Source organism: Leucopleurus acutus (genome assembly GCF_964270905.1).
Source record: "Leucopleurus acutus genome assembly, chromosome: 13".
Taxonomy (NCBI): Eukaryota; Metazoa; Chordata; class Mammalia; order Artiodactyla; family Delphinidae; genus Leucopleurus; species Leucopleurus acutus.
In genome coordinates this window covers 59225462-59248240 of record NC_139155.1, presented here as the reverse complement: position 1 = coordinate 59248240, position 22779 = coordinate 59225462, and the positions used below count along the sequence as shown (strand labels likewise).

Genomic DNA, 22779 nt, shown 5'->3' with positions numbered 1-22779 from the left:
TCTTCTGAATCATGACCCCAAGCAACCTTTCTAACTACCTGTCCAGGCTCCCCCGGCATTCCATACCCAAAGCCATGTAAACATGACTACTATGCGTCCAGCACAGTACTTACACAAAATACATTCCCATTAGGCGTGTTCAGTGCGTTAACACATCTTTAAGTCTTTTCTGGAATTTATTATTTCAAATTATAAAAGCTTCATACTTTTATGAAATCTGTCTCACAGACTAGGTTGTAAGCTACATAAGGACAGGATATCCGTCTAATTCGTTCCTTAATTCCTCATAGTATGTAATAAAATGGCTTGTGTATTATAAACATTCAGGAAATACCTATTCAGTCAGTGTTAAATGTGGAATAGACTGAGAAACTGATTTCCAGCTTCGTACCCTAAAATCACAGCATTTTAAACCAAGCCTCTTGTATTCTTAACCTACTGAATATCCCATGCTTATTAAGTTTACATCAAAGTATCAGACAGAAGTATCTTCAAGTATTTATAATTAGTTTAAATTATAGAGCATTTGTAGTTTTGAAAACCTGGTATTTTAAATCTCAAAATAGAATAGAATAAAAATCAACATTAAAGATGCATTCACTCATTGGTAAGTAAACTTGGAAATATCTCAGGATATTATAACTTGTGGTTTCGATTGTGTCATTTTAGGGTTTCATCATCTCACAATTTGTGCTTATGAATTACTCAAGTCAGGCTATGGTAAGAATAAAAGATGGAAACTGTCAGTGTCTGTCCAGAACAGTAGAGAGAGCTGGAAGTTGTCTCTGAATCCCACTGAAATTTCCACTGAATTCAGTCATGCTGGGCCCATTGGTGGGAAGAATAAGAGAAACAGTTTTTCTCCCTCTAAAAGTTGAATGAATTTTCTTTCAATTTGCCATTCTCTTACTGGCATCCATCATTTCTCAATGAACAGGTCCCCCAGAAACGCACCATACACAGCAAAATTTAAACAGGAGGCACAGAGGCTCATTTAATAACATACTGGCTCATTTAAGCTTGATTCAAGTAAGCAAGTTAGGCAAAAATCTATACATCAATTACTTATTATCAGGAAAGTTACTCTGATCATTGTATTTTATTCACACTGAGAATTATAAAGTAGTATTTTATGCTTACCAGAGATGACAGCATGAACAACTAAAAAAGAGAGTTTTGGTGTTTTCTATTTTTCTCCAGAAACTCTCCCCCAACACATCGATCCACCATCTACACTGTATGGATTAGATGACCACGACCTTCAGTGCACTAAACATGTGCTCTCCACTCCCCTGAACCTCCAAGGAGAGTACAGTCAGGCCAAGACAATATGTGACCCCTTCTATGTCTACATGGTTAGATTTATTGAGGAAATTCTGATACAGGTAGATTGTAAAGAAAGTAATGAAAGTACAAATACTATTACTGAACTTGCTTTGACTTAGATGAAAATCAGGAAATACTCCAAGGAAGTCACATTTGGCTCACTTTGTTAACACACACACACACACACAGAGCTTTTTTAAAAATAATTATTTATGGCACAAGCTTGTGTCCTTTTATCTATTTTACAACCCTTTTCAATAAAGGAAGAGGATGACTAGATCTCAGCTGTCATGCATACCCTACTAACTTTTTTCAAATAATTTACTAAATTAACACCATGCAACAATTACTTCAGCTTCAGATTATCAAGATTTAAGAAGCTAAGCAGCATAAACTTTCTGTTTTAAAATTCCTCTACTTAGCTCAAATATTTAGCTCACGAATTTAGCTCAAATGTTTAGCACACAAATTATCTTTGAGTTGCGTTAAAAGCACATTTTATAACGTTTTCTTTTTAGGATAAAGGTGACACAAGGTTGCCTTCCTCTGTAACAGTCTTCCTTATCCCTAAAACCAAATAACTGTTATTTATCACACCTGCTTGGTATCAGTATTTGTTGGACTCAGTCCACATGAAAGTACAAGGCTTTCTTGCATGATTGCTCACCAGCTTCATTTCCACTGCACCATATTTTAAAGATCATATTTTTATTATTGTATTTAAGAGATACACATAAAACGATATTATTCAGGAGTTATTCTGAATAATAAAAACGTCCTTCCAGCACCTTGATACTGTTCTATCATGTCCTGAGTTATTTTCTTAGGATACTTAAATAATTTACCTAAGAACATTTCTCCCTTGTGTTACATTGCATACACTTTATACGTTGTTTCTCAAATTAAAAATGGTTTTCTGCAGCATCTCTGAAATTTGAAGTAACCCACAATACTCCTCTGAGTAATATATTAAAGCTATGAGTTAACAGTGTGCCTATAAATACTAGAGGCAAAGGGGTAAAAAATCTCTATATATGAACAATTCATGAGGTCGCCACAGTCAAAGGAGAAAGTTACAATCACCTTGAGCTATGGGGTCTGTATCTCTCTGTCTCTGTCTTCAGGGCTTTAATTTTCCATTCAAATGCTCTATGTCATGGCCCTCATCTGTTTACAAGATTCCTTGGCATTTTTAAAGCTTACCACAGCACAGCTTCTAGTAACTTCACACCTTTAAGAGTATAATGCCAGGGGCTTCCCTGGTGGCGCAGTGGTTGAGAATCTGCCTGCCAATGCAGGGGACACGGGTTCGAGCCCTGGTCTGGGAAGATCCCACATGCCGCAGAGCAACTAAGCCCGTGAGCCACAGCTACTGAGCCTGCGTGTGTGGAGCCCGTGCTCCGCAACAAGAGAGGCCGCGACAGTGAGAGGCCCGCGCACCGCGATGAAGAGTGGCCCCCTCTCGCCGCAACTAGAGAAAGCCCACGCACAGAAACGAAGACCCAACACGGCCAAATAAAGTATAATGCCAGGGCTTCCCTGGTGGCACAGTGGTTGAGAGTCCGCCTGCCGATGCAGGGGACACGGGTTCGTGCCCCGGTCCGGGAAGATCCCACATGCCGTGGAGCGGCTGGGCCCGTGAGCCATGGCCGCTGAGCCTGCGCGTCCGGAGCCTGTGCTCCGCAACGGGAGGGGCCACAACAGTGAGAGGTCCGCGTACCGCAAAAAAAAAAAAGTATAATGCCAAAAAAGGATAAAGAGAGGTTATTACAGCTCAGTGTCTCCACACGTAGCTCAGCATCCATCCCTCTTCCCTACACCCACAGATGTCAGTAGACTTCCACCCTTGGGTCTGGATTCTATATGTGCTCAGTACCCCTACACCTCTCGACGTGCTCTGGAGTGTCAGGAAGAACACCGAATGATGAATTCCTCTGATTACCTAGTCCGAAGAATGAAAGACAAGATTGAGGTTTTACCAACTAAATATTATCTGTAAACCTCACGTGCGATTCATTGTGCTTTAAACTATTCATCACGACATGGAATGGTATGTAAATTTGTGTACTTCAAACTTTTATATAAAGCCTGTGCTCGATATTCCCCACTGGCTACTCCAAATCCACCCTCCATGACCGGGAGGCCAATGTACATGGGCTCTGCTTCTGATTCCAAGCAGGGGCATCAGGAGGAGGTCGGAAGGCTCAAGGAAGGAGAGGTCTGGCATTTTCATCCACAGCCTCCAACCCTGAAGTCCCTGGTTCGGCACCAGCTGAATTCATCTATGAAAGTCACCGTTCCTATGCCTGATTCCCTTCAACAGCCCTCTCCAATCCCGATAGGTGGACGGGTGCTTCCCCATCCCCTCGTAGGGTATCTTAACCCTGGCTCCACTTCTGTAATCAGTTTCTCTATATCCTCCTCAATCACCCATGTCAAAGGTACCTTCTGTTTCTTGCAGAAACGCGGATGCATTTTCTTTGCAATTCACTTCAACCAGGAAGCAGCTCTTTTTCACATCAATTCTACTTACTTTATATTCCACGAATATAACATTTATACTGGAACTGCCTCAATATCTATCTTATTTTTTTCCATAAAATTATGACATGCTTGAGGACAGGGACGTGTCATACGCCTGGTTCAAATCTCGTTCAGAGTAATGGGTTCAAAAAAAAAGAAATACTTAACAGATAACTCCTGAAATTACTTTATTCTAGAAGTCTGGGAAGGAGTGGTACGCTAATTTGCATCTAGTCACTAAGACCTCCTCCACAGTCACCACAGCGGAACGTCTCTTCCTGTGCTGGACAGGCACGATGCCCATGGGCTGGCCAGGAGCACTGGCCCCTTCTGAGGGATTTCTACTTCAGCAGCTCTACCTGCATAAATTTGCTTCAGTCCATCAAGTCAAATTCCCGGAATAAACGTATCCTGCCAACTAGGCCATAACCAACTGGGCTACATGCTCCACCAAAAGTAAAAAGCACAGGGTGAGAGATTCTTGGGGCAACTATTGCCCCATGTCTTCACCCTATGGCAAACCCGCAGGATTTGGAAGTGCTGGCTCCTCTGTTCGTAACTTGATTAAGCACCCGCTGTTGACACCTTAGGCATGAAGTCTTCTCAACCTTCCTCCATCACAGGCTGACCCTGGGGGTCTCCTGAATGCCATCATCTAGGATTTATTTTCCCCAACACCTGTACCTGTCCTCAACATTTGCAGAATAGAGTTAGAAGGCTCCGTCCTACAGTGACTGGCAGAGGACACTCAGAGAGCATCCTCAGACGCCTGGGGGTAACACCATCCCCAGAGCTTTTCCGTATTTCCAACACCATCTTTCCTTGGAAGATTTTCCATCTTCCCTCTCCTTTCTTCTAGGGAGGGTAACTCAAGGGTAACTCAAGGACTTTTCTGTCATTTCGTCCCTGTGGAATAAAGCTTACAGCAAGGAAGCCACGGTCCAGGGCAGGAGAGGACTGTATCTCTCAGGTGTGCAGTGAAGATTCAGAAATAGAGTGCCATGCTTCTGAGAAAGAACCAGTCCTACCCACCTTCTGAGGAAAAAGCCAGATGCAGGGTCTTCGAAAGTGCGACCATGCTGGGCAAGTAGCTTGGACTGGAGTATGAGTGAGAACTGACAAAATATGACATCATAATCTCAGTTGCCTCCACGAAGGCACTTCTGGGGAATTTTTTTTCAAGTTTTCAACTCTTAAAACTCCTTGTTCATGCTACACACAAACACAGAAGGTACCTGTAGTAAGAAGTAATTTTAGTCCATCTCCATCACCATAAAATATGAAGCACTGTATTGCTGTCCATTAAGGAAATTAGCATTCTACATGAACATAAACATCTTCTGTTGCCAATACATACTTCATCGTGTTTACAGGTGCATTTTAAATGGAAAGTTAAATTATTCTGGGGAATAAAATTACCATTAGGAAGGTTTCCTAAAGTAATTACGGTAGCAGTGGATTTTTAAATTATCATCTAACAGGCTGCCAATATCAGATAAATCAGAGTAAATCAAAATAAGATTAAATGTGTAAATAATATGTTGCTTCAATTCCACTATAGGTGTAAGTCATTACGTGGCAAGGTTTTTATTTAAAATGGAGAACATTCACTAAAAGTATCACTTTTTAATTTTCCCTGGTGGTTTCATGCCATTATTTTATTTCCTTGTCAGAACAGAATTCAATCTTAGATTCTACCTAACTCACCAACAAACCCCCTTTTGCCTATTTATCCATTTAGAAATCTCATATTTTAAGTATAAAAATTCTATGCTATCACAAGTAATGATTTGCTCTTGTCAAAATTACATTATCAATATTTAAAACATTTTTTGTGATCTAACAGTAAAACTAGTCAGTGTCATTCCCAATGCTCCCATTAAAATTTTACTTTAAAACATTTTTTACAAGATTAGCTGAGATTATACACTAGAAAAAAAATCATTTTGAGTAAGTCAAAAGCAATAACCTCATTTTACACCAATTCTTTCTACAGCAGCTTATATTTGTTTTATAAAACAGTCAAAATTCTTTTTGAAACTATTACCTCTTTCAGGTGCTTTCTCTTTGATGTCGTTAACTTTGCCCTCTTTTTTTTACCTTCAATCTTTCATTCCCTGGGAAGCATGTAGCTTGTTGGCTGGTTGGAGGGATTAAATATAAGGGCTTATAAAGAAAAGCAGCTTTTGATACAATGCTATTACAACATGATCACTTACCCATAAATTGTCAGATACAGAGGGTTTTTTAGGTTAGACACAAATGTTGTTCATTTTAAAAGCTATTATCATGGAACAAATAGAATGTGGATTATTTTCGTAGTTTGTATTCACTTTACAAATAATCAGTAAACATGACTCCTGGACAACAAACAATGATTTCTCCTCCTGTGTTATTTGCTTGCAGATTGATATGCTAAATGGGCCCTTCTTATCCACCTAGTCAAAGGATGTCACTGATATTATGCAAATACGGGGATACGCCTGAAATATTCTAATTTCACATTAGCATTTGGGGATTTTGGATTTCTATGATTGAAGGCAGCATTTATGTAGCAATAGAAGACAATCTTGTTTAACGCAAAAGTGTGGTTTTGAAATGACCACCCAATACATTTTTTAGGACAGTGTTTTTTGGGGGTTTTTTTTGCGGTACGCAGGCCTCTCACTGCTGTGGCCTCTCCCGTTGCGGAGCACAGGCTCCGGACGCGCAGGCTCAGCGGCCAAGGCTCACGGGCCCAGCCGCTCCGCGGTATGTGGGATCTTCCCGGACCGGGGCCCGAACCCGTGTCCCCTGCATCGGCAGGCGGACTCTCAACCACTGCGCCACGAGGGAAGCCCCCTAGGATAGTTTTTAAGAAAGATTTTAAGCAAAAAGATTTCAGAGTGAAGGTCGGTTTTTTGTTTTAGGGCACTTCCCCAGCAGCCGCTCCCTCCTTGCTTGGTAACTGCATCCTGCATCCCTTCCAGGTGTGCATCCCTCCACCAGTGGGTGCAGGCTCTGGGTCCCTGCCTTTCTGGAAAGGTCCACAGGACAGTCTCTTCAGGGCTTTCAGTCTTGATTAGTGTGGTGCCCAAGGAGAGAAAAAAATATCCATCTTGTTCCCTGCGGCATGCCCTGAAAAGACAGGGCAGTAGTTAGGTAATAAATCTTCTCCCTAAAACTGCTCTGGATCTCTCCTGACCTTTATCTTCAGCCCAGCTCCCTGGTCTGCCACTGGATTCTGTGAGTTTCCTGATGTCCTTACAATGAACTCCTTTTCTGCTTTAAATTAACCGTGGTCCAATTTTATTGCTTGCAACCAAAGAACTCTAACTGATACAGGTGCCCTTTTTGTGTGATTATCTCTATGATAACGTAACAGACATTGACTCCATTCCAGGTGCTCTTCCCAGACATGAATTATTGCCTGACCTTGCCTGGTGGCCCCGAGGACTCCTTAGGCGGCAAACTCAAAAAAATCAATAGCATTAGGTAAACTGCTTCTAAGGCTTGTGCTACTGCTTTTCACCCTAGGACTTCGGGAACTGATCAATAAGGTAATGCTGCATTTGCCCATTTATATAACAGACCTTCTAATTTATGACCTAGAATCTCAATTATATTTGCAGGAACCCCAAATAAACCAGTTCCGCAGACTCATTCCCACAACAAAATGAGCAGTGAACTGACCCATGTCTTTGTTTCGCCTGTGAGACAGTTAAGAGTCTGCACATCCAGAGCCCTGTAAGTCTGGAACAATGCCGTCTTTTCTAATAGGTTTACTATCATCACGAGGAATCTTTAACACCCTTCGAGGATCAAGATAATGATTATACTTTAGGTGAAACTGCTGTTGGTAATTTCTTAAAACCAAGTGAAATTAGCCAAACCTACAGAAATAAGATGTTTGCTGGGTCACTGAATAATGGTCCAGACTGGTGATTACTCCAGCAGGGTGCAGATGGAGCCGGGGGCACTCGGAGATAGCCCTCGTGGTGGGTGGGATCCTAAAAATGCATGTACCCCCAGATTCCACACTGTGTAGTACTTGTAAATATGAAGACATGTCACTCCTGGGATTATACTCACTGTTACCTTTATCATCATACACACGATGACAATTATGAAAACATGCTGATGCCATGTTGTCATATGACACGGCTGACCTTAAGAGTAGGACATTCTGATCTCTGAGTCTGATCTATTCTCTTGAGCCCTAAAAGGAGAGGGCTGTCTAGGGCTGGTGGCAAAAGGGGAAATCAGAGAGATTTAACAGGATGAGACATTGCTGGCCCTGAAGTTGGAGGGGCACAAGAAGGAAGGCAGATAGCCTTCAAGAAGCTGAGAGCACCCCCTGCCCCATGCCAGTCAGGAAATAGGGACCTCAGACCAGAGCCACAGGCAACTGGATTGCCAGCAACATGAACGAGCCTGGAAGTGACTTCTTCCCCAGATCTTGCAGACCAGCGCTTGGCCAGGGGACACCTTGATTTTGGCCTGGTGATGAGCTTAGCACAGCCAGCCAGCCCAGCCTTCCAACAGAGAAGTATGAGCTAAGAAGTGCCTGGTGTCTTCATCTGCTGAGTCTGTGGTTGCTAGGCAACCAGAGAATGTGAATACATCAGAAAACTCTGGGTCAGTGAAAGTTACTTCTCAGACCAGGGCTTCTAGGTCTCTTCCAGTGGAAAAGAAGGTGTCTCTGGGAAATCATTCTCCAAGTTCCTCTGCCAACCTCCTGCGCCCAATACGATCCTCTAGTTGTCACTGAAGGGGAAGAGATAAGGGAAAGGATGGCAACACTCAAGGAGTGATGCTTCAGTGCCCAGGATGTTAAAAGGGCATCCTGGTGGCAGAGAATGCATCCTTGTTTCACTGAAGGAAAAACAAAGCCCCGCAGATACTAGGTTACATAGAAGGTCAAAGCTACACAGCTGCAGATGAAAGCAAACTAGAAACAAGCTGTTCTCTAAACTGGGTTTTTACTATTAAATTGATCCCAAATTACACATACCCGACAACTACTGCAGGACACAAAGCCACGAGGATGCTAAAGAAACCCAAAGAGTAGGTCTCCGTCCCAGGGCCCTCTAGCCAAAACCTCACAATGCCTGAGACAAAAGGAAATCAGAGCTTCACAGCACCATTTAAAATGAAAAATCCCAAAGGACTTGCCCCAAGCCCATAAGCAAATTATCTGTAAGCCTTAAAAATTTGTCATTTCTTATAAATAACTAATGTCTAATTTTACAGTACATTATAAAACTTCTTGAAACATCTTGATTGAGAAATCAGCATTAAAAAACACACTAACTGGCAATTGTATTTGGAATCACTTGGCTATGGGGTCTATGTCATCAAGATGATACATTTTCTTGGAAAAAAAGGAATAAAGAAGCCTGTAGCATCTTAAATGTCACTCAGTGCTGCCCCCTGACTATTATTAAGCTCTCCCTGATTTATCCTAGCTTTTCCAGGATATGGGACAATTATATGATTGGTACAGTGTCTCCTTCGTTCGCATTTACCAGTAGAAAGTATTTCAACAGCTCTATTTGTTAGAGATGCCAAAAAACAAACAAACAAAAAAGACCCATTGTGGCGTAACTGTAGGGTTGATGAAATATATGACTTCAAGATGCTTCATATATCTTCTTAGACATTCCCTCAAAATAGCTCTGAGATACCCTACAGCCAGAATATTTAAGTACAAGGATCTTATTTACAAAACAGAAACAGACTCACAGACATAGAAAACAAACTTATGGTTACCAAAGAAGACAGGAGGGAACAGATAAATTAGGAGTTTGAGATGAAAATATACACACTGCCATATACACAAAATAGATAACCAAAAAAGGCCCTCCTAGATAGCACAGGGGACTACACTCAATATCTTATAATAATCTATAGGGGAAAAGAACCTAAAAAAGAATATACATATATATAATGAATCACTTTGCTGTATTCCTGAAACTAACACAACACTGGAAATCAACTATATTTCAATAATTTTTTTAAAAAAAAACCCACTAGGCAAATGGTCTATTCCAGTGATTGGCAAAACTGACAAGTAAGCCAAATCCAGCTGCCACCTGTTTTTTTTAAGTTTTACTGAAAAAAAAAAACATGTGAACCAGGATAAGGCTAAAAGCCTATGGGTAACAAACTGGGCTCAAGAATCTGACCAAACTGAATTGGAATCCCAGCTCTGCCACTTACTAGCTGCTAGGCCTTGAGAAGAAACGATACACAACCTGCTCCCTCTTCTGGAAAGTGAAGAACCTAAGAGGACCAGCACCGTAAGGTGTAGAAAGTAAGGTGAGCACTTACATTGGGCTCATGAGGTGCGAGGCATGGTTGTAAGTATCAGCTCGAGAATGTTCTGCTCTATCATAACAAACTCTCCTCTACGGCCACTGCCAGCACACAAAGAGGAATCCGGAGAGACTTCTGGGAATTTCTCGTCCAGGGTCCCCCATCCCTACATCTGCCCAATTAAACCACAAATATACTCATCTCCAGCCACAAGTAGGAGAGGACCTCATTTTTAGTACATATATGGAAACTCAAAATGAATGTAAAATGAATATAAAAACTTCAGAGTTGTTATGCAAGGAAAAGTAAGCAAGAACCAAGTAGGTGACGTGCCTGGTGAGGCGAGCCATCTGCAAGGCAGGGCCAATTAGCAACATTTACTAGCTAAACCAGCAATGCACTTGGGAACCACTTCTGGACACAAAGAAGCATTCTTTTTCAAAACGTTAACACCATTTTAATTCCAAAACACAGGAAGTGAGAGGGTACGGGGCAGAGATATGCATCATCCGACCGATGCTAAAAACAAAATTACAAAGAGAGATTTGACGGCATCTGACAAGAGGCTCCACTTACCCACTAACCAACAGTTACAAATTTGCTCATTAAGAAAAACTGCTTTCAGCGAAGTCCTATAAGCAGACAGACCCTCTACTTTCTAGCTATGCTTAACTTGGCAAGCTCCTTTCAACCCACTAAATGTCAGTTTCTTCAACAACGAAACGGATACTATGTGTATCTTCTCATAGTTATGAGGATTAAATGAGATAAAACATAATTAATAAGAAGGTCTCATTAAGTGTATCCATTATTATTATTATCATTATTATTATCCAGGCAATTCTGAGATTCACATTAAAAAAAGAACTATATCACAAAAGGAGAAAACACCCTCAAGATGAATTAATTCTTTTCTGCACATGTCAACCCTCAGAGATGTAAGGGTTTCCAAAGCACAGTGGGCAGTCTTTCCTCTGAGCTCAAGAATGACCTCTGGATCCAGTTCACACACATGTCCCCTCAACGCCATCAAACTTTCCATGCTGGACTCCTAGGTCCGAACATGTCTGCGCCATCTAGAGAACAGGGGACATGGTCATCTCCCATGGGCTAGGCTGGCAGGTCCACTAGGGGCTGAGCCACATGCTAAGGCAGCACCCAGGGCAGAATCAAGGGTGGCTATTCTTGGGGGGACAGAGGAAGGACGAGTGACACCCGCATGGCACACAGGTAGATGAGGCCGAGGCCAGTGCAGGCTGTGAGGACCAAAGAGAAGGAGACATTTCAATATTTTCAATGACACCACAAAGCTATAAGATAATAGGTATCTGTTCAGTTTTCCCTGTGCAAGCAAAAAAATGCCCATTTCCCCAGGAAAAGCAGTAGAGAAGCACTTCCCACACACCTCGGTCCCTTGTCTATGTGCATTTGGACAGAGGAAACACACAGCAGTTCTAACACGTGGGGACATTTTTCCTATGTCTACTCAAAAATGTCATCCCTCATGTAGTGCAGGCACACAAGTCCCTCCATCACTACCAGACAGCAACATATATTTTTGTGCTGCAACATTTCGAGCATCAATCAGTGAAGGTTTCATGACACGCTAAGGCCCTTGGAGAAAGAAACCTGCACCTTGACTATAGCACACTGCTCTAAGCAAGTCGCTGTTTACATGGTTGCTTTTGGTTCAAGGGACAAGAAAGCCATTATCACTAGCACAGAATCACACATGGCCCAAGTGCACCATCACTCATGGATTTGCCCCACCCCGTCACATCTGATGCCTTCTGATGGGAAATATTTAGAATGCATAGCTTCTACTAAATCATACTTCAAGAATGGGTAGATAAAGTCTGTGGCCAAAGTTAATTATTAACTGAAAAATTACATGACCAATTAATGGATCGCAGTTTTCCATACTGTTCGTTTGTTTTGTCAATGTTTCTATTTCACTAGAGTAGTTTTAGGCTTACAACAAAATTGAGAGCAAGGTTCAGAGATTTCTCACATATTCTTCGCTCCCACATATGCAGAGTCTCCCCCACTTTTGACGTCCCCCATCAGGCTGGCACATATGTCACCCAGGATGAATCCCCAGACACATCGTAATCATCCCGAGTCCGCAGTTTATATTACAGGTCACTCTTGGTGTTGCACATACGATGGGTTTGGACAGATGCACAGTAACATGTATCCACCATTAAAATATCATACAGAGTATTTTCACTGCCCTAAAAGTCCTCTGTGTTCTGCCCATTCATCTTTCCCTCCACTTCCACCCCTGGAAACCACTATGATCTTGTCATTGCCTCCACAGTTTTGCCTTTTCCAGACTGTCATAGAGAGTTGACCCTTGATCAATGCAGGGGGTAAGGGCACTGATTCTCTGCACTGTTGAAAGCCCACATAAAACTTATAGTCAGCCCTCCCTGTACGTGGTTCCTCTGTAGCCACAGGTCTGCACCCATGGATTCAACCAACCATGTATATTGGGTAGTACTGTAGTATTTACTGTGGAAAAAGATCCTCATCTAAGTGGACCCGTGCAGTTCACACCCATGTGGTCCAAGGGTGACCTGTAGTTGGAATCACACAGTAGGTAGCCTTCTCGGATTGGCTTCTTCCACTTGGTAATATGCATTTAAGTCTCCTCCATGTCTCTTCATGGCTTGATAGCTCACTTCTTTTTAGCTCTGAATAATATTCCATTGTCTGGATGGACCAGAGTTTATCCAGTCACCTACTGAAGGATATCATGATTGCTTCCAAGTTTTGGCAATTACAAATAAAACTGCTATAAACATCCATGAGCAGGTTTTTGTGTGGACAGAAGTCTTCAACTCCTTTGAGTAAACACCAAGGAGCACAACTGCTGAATCATACAGTAAGAGCATGTTTAGTTTTGTAAGAAACTGCCAGACCATCTACCAAAGTGTCTGTATCACTGTGCGTTCCCACCAGCACTGAATGAGAGTTCCTGCTGCTCCACATCCTCACCAGCATCCGATGTTGTCAGTGTTTCAGAATTTGGTAATTCTAAAACGTGTATAGTGGTATCTCATTGTCATCTGAATTTGCATTTCCCTGAGGACATATGGTGCGGAACACCTTTTTATATGCTTATTTGCCATCTGTATCTCTTCTTTGGTGAGATGTCTGTTAAGGTCTTAGGACTTTCCATATTGTTGTAGGCACACAAAATCCACTAGAGACTGTCATAATTCATCACAAAACTTCGAATGCTAAAATTTTACCTATAGATCTCTGAGAAAAGAAAAAACTTTCCAATTATAAACCTTGACCTGAAACTTCTTTATTAGCCATACTTAGAAATAAAACCTAGAAATACGTTAAAAAAAAATTACCTCATATGTGAAATAACTGATAAAATATGGCATATGAACATGAAATTGATTTTTAAACTTTAAACAGTATATCTTCCTAATTTTCTATATTACCTTTAATGAAGATCAGCAGTTAGTAATCGCTACATATCTTGGAGGTACAGATGCAACAAAACACTTGACTATATGATAAAATACATACTCAAAAATAAAGGGCAAAAGTAAGAGATAATCTCATTTTTTTTTACCTAAAGGATTAGAAAAAAATAAAAAGATTTGAGCATACATTGCTGGCAAAGGTGTGAGAAAACAGGCATGCTCTACGTTGCTACAGGGAGAATGAACTGTACATCCTTTGGGGAAAGTGTCTGTGACGACAGTTAAAATTTTAAATGCCCTTTGACTCAGCAGTCCTGCTGGCATGAGTCTGTTCCATAGAAATTAAAGCATCAACACTTAAAGGTAGGTACAAAAGATATATGTAGTTTAAAAAATTATTTGTAATGGTAAAAAATGAAAATAGCCTGAAGCACGTCAGCAGAGACATGGCCGAATAAACGATGATATATCCATCTATAGAATATTACGCTGCAATTAAAAAGAATGAAGAAGATCAATAGGTATTGACCAGCAAAGATGTTCTGAAAATGCTAAGTGAAAAAGACTTTGGTGAGCCTTGGGTATAACATAACGCCATATCTATAAAATAAAACAGAGGGGTGAGCTTTAGATATACGTACATATCTATATACCTTTGCATAAACAGAGAAAATATGCAGAAAGACATAAACCAAAGTGGTAACTTTGAAAACCTCAAGAAGGCTGGGTTGACAAGAGAAAGAAGACTTAACTCTTCTAACAGCAAGTTGAAATTATTTTTTATAAGCAAAGTAAGAAGAAGAGTTGAGAGGTATAAGATGAAGTTTAGACTGACATATTACACTGACTATAAGTGAGCATATTCAGATAATTTTTTAGTTAAATATCATTACCTGATACCTGTAACAAATATAGCCCATGTGACACTCTTCTTGGATATCTGCCTGACATCAGCTGCTCCCCAAACTCAGGATAGACTCCTAGTCCCACCCTGTTGGTGTTTTTCATTTAATGGCACAAGTTTCCTATTAGTAGGAAAATGGTCCCTGACCCACAGCTGAAACTGGCCAGAGTGGGGACTTGCAGGATGAGGTTGGTGGGGAGCGCTTGGATTGCACAGAGGCCACAAGGACTGACTAGAATCTCCTCTGGTCACTACTGTTCCTGAGTCTCCATGAAGTCCCCTTCAACAGGATGGGTGATGTCATAGCATTTGCTGGTCCAGAACTGCACACGCTCAGTGGTCCTTTGAAGGAAGACCTTCCCTTTCCCCTAGGGCCCTGTCCAGCCAGGGCTGCCCACAAAGTTGCTTCTCTGAGTGCTTCCCACTGTCAGTGCTCATAACAGAACTGCAACCCTGGATGCAATTGGATCTCCTAAGTAGGATGGCCACATATTTTACCATCCAACCCAGGAAACTTCTGAGAATGAAAGCGGGTGCTATTAGATATTAGGCTAGAAAATAGGTGTATGAAAGGAAAAACAGACCTACAGTCATCTACCCAGGAGCACTGAGCCATGACAGGGTAAGCAACCCCTTTCCTCATGGTAAACCCTCTTCAGGGATGGCTGTATCCCTCTACTCAGTACAATCCCCACCTACTTTCTAAGGGACAGTGTCCAAGTCCTTCCACACTTAGGTACCAAACGAGCCATGTCCTCCCTCCCTCATTCATCCCACAGATACCCACCAGGCGCCCCTAATCCTTCATTCACTCCTTCAAAGAATAACCAAGTGCCTGCCATTCACTCAGGCACCAGAGACAAAACAGTGCTGAGCCCAGAGACCCTGTCTCTGTGGAGGTCACATCTTGCTTAGGGTAGACAGACAATAAAGAGAAATCAATATGTCATCGGTTGAGTGCTAAGTCCCAAGGAGAAAAATAAGACAAGTTAGGGGCACAGGGAATGTGGGACGAAGGTAGCTCTTAAATCTGGGGGAGCTCTTTAATAACTCTGATGAGTTAGCATCTAGGCAGAGATTCAACGAAAGGGGGCAGAGCCTTTCGGGCAGGAGAAAGGGCAGGAAAGGGCTCCCAAAGAGAGCCTGGCACTCAAGGAGTGAGCCCAGGGGAAGCAGTGGGTCTGCTCGGGTAGGGAGGACTTTGGGTTTTCCTCCGAAAAACGAGCCAAGTAAATGTGCCAAGAACACTGCCACGTGGTGAGCAGACACAGAGCAGCCTCTGTGTTGATGGAACTGGTGTCTAAAGGGGACAGTAAGATATTAATCAACCAGCAAAATAAAGGCCTTCTAAGGAAGGCACCTCTCATCACTCCCTTTTAAACTGTGGTCCATCTGCTTCTCTTGCTGAGGATAAGAGGGAAAAAAACTTAAGCTCTGGTGGATTGCCATCTCTCCACGTAGAGACTGAAACGTATTGTTTTGCTATATCTGCTGAAACATACAGCTGTTAAACCAGTAATCGCTTGTCATTTGGGGCTGCAAGCATCCAATACTACTGCTGAAAAAGTAAAGTAGTTCCCTGACACGATGCACGTATTAATCTCCCAACAGTTCTAAAAGCTCATGTTCAGACAGAGTCCAGTGGGGTTTTATAAACTGTAAGCAAAGTGTAATCGCTGGGGGCCTTGAAGCAATTCTAGAAATGACATATAGGTTTACACAACTGCTTTATCAGAATGGAAAGAGAAAGACCTTAAGAGGAGAAGTGAAGGGTGTTTGGGATGAGTAGCATATTAAATGTAGTCTGACCAGAAAGCGCCAGCTAGAGTAAAACCAAGAGGAAAGGAAACTCTCCAAATCCCAGAAGAATGCTGTGGAGTGGAAACACTCAAGAAGGAAGCGAAGAAAAATGCCTCTGCTCCCCGGAGCTTCTACAAGCTTAGAACCCAGTTCTGGAGGACCAGAGCCAAGTCCGAACTGTGTCTTCATCCCTTGGAGCCTAGCACAGCGCCACACACTTAGCAGTTTCACAACAGAAAAATGTACTGAGTGAAAAAGTAAACGACTTCATCCCACCGGCCACCAAGGTGTGTATCCTGCTGATTCTCTGCAGAAGTATGTGTGTGAAGAAGGGTCCAAGGCAGGGAAAAGGTCAGTGGTTCCTCACCAGGTGAAAAGAAGATCAGGAAGTGGTTCTGAAAACAAGTCCAAACAGCCGATGTTTATTCTGTCCTCACCACTGGAATGGAAAGAAGTTGTGATAACAGGAAACTCTCAGAGACGCTTGACGCCGCATGCGTGCCTTGGATTTAACTTTTTTATACACTTTTCTTGTCCTCAAAAGGCCTGGGCTCTCAGCTGGCTCCTCGCCATGAATTTAAGCCCCATGTTCTTCCAGGGGGTCCAGCAAACCAGGCACCTCCCTCACACATCAAATGCCATTCAGTATTCCCTTAAAATATCACAGTGTCCTCAGCACTGATTACGGGTTCCAACAAGTTATGTGAGATGATTTTAAATGCAAACTAATGGATGAAGCTGGTCAGAAGGTACCAGCTTCCAGTTAGAAGATAAATAAGTACGAGGGAGGTAACATACAACATGATAAATATAACTAACACTGCTGTACGTCATACATGAAAATTGTTAAGAAAGTAAATCCTAAGAGTTCTCATCTCAAGGAAAATTTTTCTTCTCTATTTCTTTAATGTTGTATCTATATGAGATGATGGATGTTCACTAAACTTCTTGTGGTAATCACTTCATGATGTATTTAAGTCAAGTCACTATACTGTACACAAACTTACACAGTGCTGTATGTCAATGATATCTCAATTTAAAAAATGAAAAAAAAAAAAAAACGAAATGAAATGAAATGCAAACTACCTGAGCAGGTGAAACAGTGTTTACAAAACACTGAAAGAATGAAGGCCCTAAACTAAAATGAAAATCTCTAATCCAAGGATCCTGTTAATAACACCCCAAAAGAAGAATGCATTTCTATTTGCAATATTTACATGGCAGGATTATTTTATTAAAACTGATTTCGTTTATGTTTTACTCCAGGTTGACGAGAATGGTATTTCTAGATATAGCTTGAGTATGCACATTGTTTCAACACGTAATTATTACCATGCCAACACGCAAGGCTCTCTACTGCAAATCACACACTAGATGTAGGACAAAATGTGTCACTTTAGGGAGAGAGCCTGGGTCTTTAGCTACTCCTACTGTTTTTTGGGTTTTTTTTGAGGTACGCGGGCCTCTCACTGCTGTGGCCCCTCCCATCGCGGAGCACAGGCTCTAGACGCGCAGGCCCAGCGGCCATGGCCCACAGGCCCAGCCGCCCCGCGGCGCATGGGATCCTCCCGGACCGGGGCACGAACCCGCGCCCCCTGCATCGGCAGGCGGACTCCCAACCACTGTGCCACCAGGGAAGCCCCTTACTTATATTTTTGAACCATGAGAACTAAAAGTCATTTCTTTTCCATTAAACTGATCAAAAGGACAGTGTCTGGCTTCATTTCTATGCATCGGCAGAAACAGAAGGAAGAGCTTACCAAAGCAGATCTATAGATCTGGACAGACTTTTAATGCAGTGCATTATTTTTATTCCACTGCCACTTACACAATAATGAAACATTCCTCTATTTTACTATGTAAATATGTTCTTCCTAAAAAAGACAGTTGTCTAGGTATGAAACAAAAATTTCAAATAGGCTACGATTATATTCTTTTCTAATTGAGAGTGACAAAATGAAGGACGGCTAGGTGGCGAGCCCTCAGAAGCTAGCGTTACGTGGTGGGGAAGAAGGGAAGAGGAGAGGCTGGGCAAAGCAACAGCGCTCAGGACCAAAGCACGGGTCTTGCGAGCGAGGCAAGGCAGGAAATGCAACCTGACAAGGAGGCAGAGACTGCAGCAATATTCCATCAAGTATTTTTAAATTCAGTTCCACACGAGTCAACTCAGTTTTGCCCGGAGATTTCACCAGACATTTAGCTGGTGTGTATATAATTACTTGTCTCTCTGAATTGGGGGTGGGGAGTGGAAAACAGCACAAGGAGGGACAAAGTGCTCCACAGAAGGGAATGAACTGGAGGATGCTGAGACTCAGGGATTCTTTCCAATGCTGTTTTTTTTTAATTTTAACATCTTTAAGTAATAGGTTTTTTGTTTTAAGTATAAAGGTTGTCACCGTTGTTTTGCTCAGAAGGATAAGAACAAAATGTAATGCCATTTATTCTGATGTGAAGAGCTACCTTCTTCGTCTTATTTATCACAGGCATCCAAGACCACCCTTAGCAGGCATTACACCCTCCAATCACCTTTCAGAGTCAGTCGAGTTCCCTGCAGTACTGCAAGCATCCTTAGAATATTAACTTCAGAACTCATGTGGGGTGTTTAGTAGCTACAATTCCTTGGAAGAGGACCAAAATATAACTGCTTTATATAAGCTTCAGCTCAGTTTTGAAAAGATGATAATCTTGCCATATACGAAAGAGCACTCCCTGGTACATGACTTCTTAAGCCAGACCTCTATAAATTCGCATGTACCAAAACAGAAAGCTGTATCGGACTGCTACGTGAATGTGTGCGTGGACCCCACTTCTTATCTGCTCTTTCTATTGTTTATATCTTTGCTACTTGATTCACCAAGGATTAAGGTGAAATATAACTGTCATCACTAATAACCATGTTCATGATCATCTATAAGTACACATTTTTTTCTCTCTTCCATAGTCTGATTCATCACATCAAGCTTGCTACAACATAATTAATAGACTGAAAATACACGTTGAATCAAAACAAACTTTTTTAAAAGAGAAAGAATCCATTTTAAAAGAGAATCCATACATAGGAAGTTTTTTATCTTACAGCCAGCTCTTTATAGCTGCCAGTACTGTCCAACAGAGCAGCCGCCAGCCACATACGGCTACTGAACCCGAGAGGTGGCTAGTCCAAATTGAGATGCGAGTCTAAAATGCATACCAAATTTTGAAAGCTTGGTTTAAAAAAATGTAAAATCTCTCATTAATCAATTTTATATTGATGACAGTTTGAAATGACAATGTTTCGGGTAAATAAAATGTATTAAAATATATAATGAAATGATATTAAAGTTTTTTACTTTTTAAATGTAGCTACTAGAAAATGTGACATTGTAATTTTGGCTCATATTATATTTTTATTGGACAGTGTTGAAATAGTCTGAGGCAATTCAACCATCCACTAAATCAAATGAAGGTATAAGATAACATGCATTTTCTCCCTAACTTTCGTGTGTGTGTGTGTGTGTGTGTGTGTATGTGTGTCTGTGTGTGTGTGTGTCTGTGTGTCGCAGAGGGCTGGAATTGCAAAGCTGCCCATTAGGAAGGTCTCTGAAACAAAAGATTCAACTCGTTGCCTTTAGCCTTATCTCTCGACATTTAAGTCTTCCAAAAATTTCCTCTGCTTCACTGCTTCCTGCTGTGAGAGTTTCCAAGCAAATGGTGACCCAGTCTCCCAGGAGGCAAGCACACACTTTACGGATCCCTCGAGCTATGGCAGCCACCACTGCTCTAGAAACTGGGATTCAAACAGGTCTGGGAAGGGACAGACACCTGTGCATGAAATTCCCTCAGGTTAAACACAAGCAGGACATCCACACATGTCAGGCCACCCACTCAAGCCACCTGTGCCATTCTCATCCTGTTATCATGACCACTAAACAGGGGTGGAACGGGGTTATGTGCATGTGCTGAGTCCCAGACCTAAGCCTACAAAAGCTCTCCACTGCTTCAACTGCTTCCCGCCCAGATTTCTTCTCTAACTGGACACTCCTGGTGGTCGTGGGGCCTTCACAAGGTGGCTTTGCATGCTCTCTAATAAACGTTGGAGACAGCACATTTAGCATTTCCACAAAAGAGTTTCAGGATATACAACAGTCATTCATTCAACAAATACTGGCGAATGCTAAGCAGGAAAATCTCAGACCGGGACAAAGGTAAGGGGGAGCCTGGGACCGAGGATGCTCAGAGCAGTAGTTACAGGGAGCAAGCAGTCAGCGTGAGCCGCATCGGGAAGGTGGCGCCTACACAGACCCCCCCAGGGTCCAGGGTGCAGAAGTGAGCAGAGCAGGCATCCTGGAATGGGGCTGAGGCATCCGGGCCCTCTGTGGGGAGCACAGTTGGCCTGGTCCACAGGCAGGAAGGCGGCCGGTGTGGCAGCAGTCAACTGGGGTGAGGGGCCGAGTGACAGAAGGACACAGAGGAAACAGGACAGACCATACAGGACTCTGGGCCATGGTGAGGAGTTCTGTTTTCACTCTGAGATGAGAACCTGCTGGAAGCTTTTAAGTGGAGAAATGATTTGCTCTGACATTTGCTTCGAAGGAACCACCCTGCCTATTGTTCTGGATACTCTAGAGGTCAAGGGTAGAAGCACAGACTCTTGAACTAAAATGTGTTAAACACTGTTGCAACTGAAAACTAAGTCATAACAATTGAGACAGAGAAGGATAAGAATCATGGTTTCTGACCTGGACTGTGGGAGGTCGGGGAAGTGGGGGAACCCAGGACCACCAGGACACAAAACTGTGTCACTGTGACCCTTCTTCACTCCAGAGCAGATGTGGGAGACCCCAGCCTGGGCTGCAGGCATGCCTGCGGTGAAGAGCGTTACTGCTCTCCTCCTTTGCAGAAGGACAGCTTTAATGAGAGTTTGACTTTTCTTTCTACATGAAAGAAACTTTCTCTAAAAGCAAACAAAAGACAACAACAAAAATAGAAAAGGATGAACACAACAGACCCGGGAATTGCAAAACCTGATTCAACATTTTATGTGAATTGCCTTTGGATTACCTCTGGCAGGAAAAGGTGAGCATGTTAAAAAAAAAAAAAAAAAAACAGTATAAATAAATACTAATACAGAGCTAATTTTTTAGTTCTCAATTCACTGAATAATTACACCTTTAGGCTAACATGAATAATGTATTAAGTAGCATGCAGTTTCTATGTAGCCCTGCAACTTTTTGCCCTCATTATGCAAACTTTCGAAATCATTCCAGGGCGAACCATGGCAGAAAAGGGACTTCTATGCAAATATCCTTTTTCTATCAGTCTATGGATGGTTTGTTAAGTGTCTCTTCAGGTTAACAAGAACTGTTCAAAACGCTATTTAACAATCTTCTGCCTGATATACGTTCAGTAATTCATTAAAGTTCTAAAATGCGGAACTTCCTTATTTTTGTTAGATTATGCATACTGATCCTTAACTGAATTCAGCTTTGAAGGAACGTAAAACCATATATTTGCTTCCTGGTTTCTCCACAGTTATCCAGAGTAACCCACACTTCAACTAGAACTATTGTTATAATGTCAGTGTCCTCGTAAACAATTCTTTTTTGGTGGCTTGGGACCAAAGGGCCCTAGGAGAGTTCCACTTTACATTAAAATTGTCTCCGTATGGAGCTGTTGTAACATACCAACCTGTCATGAAGCACCAATATGTAAATGCTCAGGGGGACCTGTTTTGATGTCTCTCATACCGAAGACACTGAGGACACAGACCTGCGAGGTCTTCCTTTTTCTTGTTTCCTCACATTCTCTCTTGCACTGCAGATCATCACAAAGTGGTAATCTAATTACTACAACTATGAATTATGCTCGTGATTAATTTGAAACACCTAACAAAATCTAAACCGTACAGTGAGAGACAACACGCCGTCTTAATGACATTCTAACACCTGAAACTATCTGGCATCGTTATCAGTCAAGTAACTGCTTCCTTTCCCCCAGCCGGGCATATTCCAGAGTCGGTCCCCAGGATTATTTATTAAAAATGTGCTTCAACTCAAAATAACGAGCGTGCCCCTGAACGCTGCCTAACTCAAATCCGACACGTCACCAAATCCTACTGGTTCTACCTTGAAAAATACATCCAGAGGCTGGTCACTCCATCACCTCTATCGTGACCACCTGGTCCAAGCAACCATCAACACTTGCATTGAATATGTCAATAGCTTCCTAATGGGTCAGTCTGCTTCCACCTTTGTCCCTGTACCATCTGTTCTATAAAACAACAGCCAGAGGGATCTCTTTAAAAAGTGAGCCAGGACATATAGCACTATCGCTCAAAAACAATGGCTTTCTGTACACACAAGGAAAAGCTCTACATCATCCTCCGAGATGTGAAAGGATCGTCCCCTGCTCCCTTCCTGAAACCCTCTCCTACTTCTCTCCTCCACTCTCACTTTGCATCTGCCCCTCTGCTTTCATAATTCACCCTACACAGGTTCTCTCTTC

General features: G+C 42.1%; 1 protein-coding gene across 3 annotated transcripts in view; it reads right to left on the bottom strand.

Annotated features, from left to right (window-relative positions):
- PTPRM (protein tyrosine phosphatase receptor type M) overlaps window positions 1–22779 on the bottom strand; it is a 752167-nt gene that overhangs the window by 643784 nt on the left and 85604 nt on the right. The gene's annotated exons all lie outside the window — the stretch shown is intronic.